Here is a 4459-nt window from a genome sequence, read left to right as displayed (position 1 = left end):
GCCGAGCAAGCACCGGTTAGCGCGAATGCAAGTAACAAGCGCAACAGGCAACTTTCGAGGGACATACTTTTCGCAACAAGCTTCCACTAGGAAAGCATAGGCAACTCGTTCGAACGTCAAAGCCAACCAAATGGCAATTACCCGAGGGACACGCTTTTCGCAAGGCACCTTCCACTAGGGAAGCGCAGGCAACCCGAAGGCGAGTCGAAGACAACCCGAGGGACATGGAGGAATGCACCAGTGGAGTTCGCTGCACAGGCAGGGATCCGTCCAACTCGCACAAACCGAACACAACTCACGCGCCACGACGTACACTGTGCACCAGCCCCCCAAAACGAATCACCCCCCGAAGGACTAAGAAGCCCGACGAACGCGCGAAAACATTTAGAGAGGCCGAGCAAGCACCGGTTAGCGCGAATGCGAATAACAAACGCAACAGGCAACTTTCGAGGGACATACTTTTCGCAACAAGCTTCCACTAGGAAAGCATAGGCAACTCGTTCGAACGTCAAAGCCAACCAAATGGCAATTACCCGAGGGACACGCTTTTCGCAAGGCACCTTCCACTAGGGAAGCGCAAGCAACCCGAAGGCGAGTCGAAGACAACCCGAGGGACATGGAGGAATGCACCAGTGGAGTTCGCTGCACAGGCAGGGATCCGTCCAACTCGCACAAACCGAACACAACTCACGCGCCACGACGTACACTGTGCACCAGCCCCCCAAAACGAATCACCCCCCGAAGGACCAAGAAGCCCGACGAACGCGCGAAAACATTTAGAGAGGCCGAGCAAGCACCGGTTAGCGCGAATGCAAATAACAAACGCAACAGGCAACTTTCGAGGGACATACTTCTCGCAACAAGCTTCCACAAGGAAAGCACAGGCAACTCGTTCGCACGCCAAAGCCAACCAAATGGCAATTTAACCGAGGGACATGCATTTCGCAAGGCAACTTGTACAATTACCCGAGGGACATGGCATGCTTGCCAAGGCCGTGGCTTGGCATGCTTGCCAAGGCCGTGGCATGACATGCTGCTGGCCAAGGCCGGGCATGCCATGCTGCTGGACAAGGCCGTGGCAAGGCATGCTGATGGCCGAGGCCGTGGCAAGGCATGCTGATGGCCGAGGCCGTGGCGTGGCATGCCATGCTGCTGGACGAGGCCGTGGCAAGGCATGCTGCTGGCCAAGGCATTGGCATGGCATGCTGCTGCTGACCAAGGCTTGGGCTTGCCATGCTGCCGGCCAAGGCCGCGGCATGGCATGCTGCCGGCCAAGGCCGCGGCATGCCATGTTGCCGGCCAAGGCCGTGGCATGACATGCTGGCCAAGGCCGGGGCATGGCAAGCTGCTGGCCAAGGCCGTGGCATGGCAAGCTGCTGGCCAAGGCCGGGGCATGGCACGCTGCTGGCCATGGCCGTGGCATGACAAGCTTGCCAAGGCCGGGGCATGGCGTGCTGCTGGCCAAGGCTTTGGCATGCCATGTTGCTGGCCAAGGCTGTGGCATGGCATGCTGCTGGCCAAGGCCGTGGCATGGCATGCTGCTGGCCAAGGCCGTGGCATGGCATGCTGCTGGCCAAGGCCGTGGCATGGCATGCTGCTGGCCAAGGCCGTGGCATGGCATGCTGCTGGCCAAGGCCGTGGCATGACATGCTTGCCAAGGCCAAGGCATGGCATGCTGCTGGCCAAGGCTTTGGCATGCCATGTTGCTGGCCAAGGCTGTGGCATGGCATGCTGCTGGCCAAGGCTGTGGCATGGCATGCTGCTGGCCAAGGCCGTGGCATGGCATGCTGCTGGCCAAGGCCGGGGCATGGCATGCTGCTGGCCAAGGCCGTGGCATGGCATGCTGCTGGCCAAGGCCGTGGCATGACATGCTTGCCAAGGCCAAGGCATGGCATGCTGCTGGCCAAGGCTTTGGCATGCCATGTTGCTGGCCAAGGCTTTGGCATGCCATGTTGCTGGCCAAGGCTGTGGCATGGCATGCTGGCCTAGGCCAACGTGCCACCGCCACCGCCGCGGGCCGCCACTCGACGCATCCCGTGCTTGGCTATGTAGTTTCGATGCCACAAGCCAATGCCACAAGCCAAGCGATGGCATGTGCCAAGCGCCCGCCTAGGCATAGGCGTGGCCTGTGGCCTGGCCATGCTGGCCAGCCTTAAGGGAGGTGCCCCCCCCTTATAATAGCCTGTTAAGCCCTTTTCAATCTGGCAGGAGGAAACATCAAGCATGTTCGAGGAGTCATAATGGGGTTTTTTTAAAAAGTAATGGTTTTTTGCCAAAACTTTCAACATGAAAGTTGTATGAAATAATTTAATACACCATAAAAAAAATTATAAAAAAATATTTGGCCACCGGAATATTTTATTTTAATTTATTTCAATTTTAATACTTAAAAAATAATAAAAATTACTAAAAATACTCAAAAAATTCTAGAAAAATTCCAACAATTATAAGATGAAGCACTAGTAATTATAGTAATTTTTTTAATTATTTTTTTATTTTTAATTTATTTTATTATAATTTTTATGAGTAAATAAATAATTAAAAAGCCCGACGAACGTGCAAAAACTCTTAGAGAAACCCAGCAAGCATCGGATAGCTCGAATGCAAATAACAAACGTAACAGGCAACTTCCGAGGGACATACTTTTCCCAACAAGCTTCCACTGGGGAAAGCACTAGCAACGGGTTCGCAAGTCAAAGGCAACCAAACGGCTATTACCCGAGGGACAAGCATTTCGCAGGGCAACATATACGTAAGTCAAAGCCAAACCAAATGGCAATTACACGAGGGACAGGATTGCTTGCCAAGGGCGTGGCATGCGATGTTCTAGCCCAAGGCAAAGGCACGCCACGCTGCGGGACAAGGCCGTGGCAAGACATGCGGCTGGCCTTGGCCTTGGCATGGCATGCCGCCGGCTTTGGCTGGGCTGCGTTGGCCTTGCCATGGAATGTTGCTGGCTTCGGATGGGCTGCCTTGGCCTTGGCCTTGGCCGTGGCATGGCATGCTGCTGGCCTTGGCCTTGGCCTTGGCATGGCATGCTGGCGGCTTTGGCTGGGCTGCCTTGGCCGTGGCATGGCATGCTGCTGGCCTTGGCCTTGGCATGGCATGCTGCTGGCTTTGGCTGGGCTGCCTTGGCCGTGGCATGGCATGCTGCTGGCCTTGGCCTTGGCATGGCATGCTGCTGGCCTTGGCCTTGGCATGGCATGCTGCTGGCTTTGGCTGGGCTGCCTTGGCCGTGGCATGGCATGCTGCTGGCCTAGGCCTTGGCATGGCATGCTGCTGGCTTTGGCTGGCAGCCTTGGTCGTGGCATGGCATGCTGCTGGCCTTGGCCTTGGCATGGCATGCCGCCGGCTTTGGCTGGGCTGCGTTGGCCGTGGCATGGCATGCTGCTGGCCTTGGCCTTGGCATGGCATGCTGCTGGCTTTGGCTGGCCTGCCTTGGCCGTGGCATGGCATGCTGCTGGCCTAGGCCTTGGCATGGCATGCTGCTGGCTTTGGCTGGCCTGCCTTGGCCGTGGCATGGCATGCTGCTGGCCTAGGCCATGGCATGGCATGCTGCTGGCTTTGGCTGGGCTGCCTTGGCCGTGGCATGGCATGCTGCTGGCCTTGGCCTTGACATGGCATGCTGCTGGCTTTGGCAGGCCTGCCTTGGCCGTGGCATGGCATGCTGCTGGCCTAGGCCTTGGCATGGCATGCTGCTGGCTTTGGCAGGCCTGCCTTGGCCGTGGCATGGCATGCTGCTGGCCAAGGCCTTGGCCTGGCATGCTGCTGGCTTTGGCAGGCCTGCCTTGGCCGTGGCATGGCATGCTGCTGGCTTTGGCTGGGCTGCCTTGGCCGTGGCATGGCATGCTGCTGGTCTTGGCCTTGGCATGGCATGCTGCTGGCTTTGGCTGGGCTGCCTTGGCCGTGGCATGGCATGCTGCTGGCCTTGGCCTTGGCATGGCATGCTGCTGGCTTTGGCTGGGCTGCCTTGGCCGTGGCATGGCATGCTGCTGGCCTTGGCCTTGGCATGGCAAGCTGCTGGCTTTGGCTGGGCTGCCTTGGCCGTGGCATGGCATGCTGCTGGCCTTGGCTGTGCTGCCTTGGCCGTGGCATGGCATGCTGCTGGCCTAGGCCTTGGCATGGCATGCTGCTGGCTTTGGCTGGGCTGCCTTGGCCGTGGCATGGCATGCTGCTGGCCTTGGCCTTGGCATGGCATGCTGCTGGCTTTGGCTGGCAGCCTTGGTCGTGGCATGGCATGCTGCTGGCCTTGGCCTTGGCATGGCATGCCGCCGGCTTTGGCTGGGCTGCGTTGGCCGTGGCATGGCATGCTGCTGGCCTTGGCCTTGGCATGGCATGCTGCTGGCTTTGGCTGGGCTGCCTTGGCCGTGGCATGGCATGCTGCTGGCCTAGGCCTTGGCATGGCATGCTGCTGGCTTTGGCTGGGCTGCCTTGGCCGTGGCATGGCATGCTGCTGGCC

The sequence above is a fragment of the Camellia sinensis genome, unplaced genomic scaffold (assembly GCF_055761805.1).
Source record: "Camellia sinensis isolate YWXY unplaced genomic scaffold, ASM5576180v1 Unanchor6, whole genome shotgun sequence".
Taxonomy (NCBI): Eukaryota; Viridiplantae; Streptophyta; class Magnoliopsida; order Ericales; family Theaceae; genus Camellia; species Camellia sinensis.
This window is presented reverse-complemented; position numbering follows the sequence as displayed.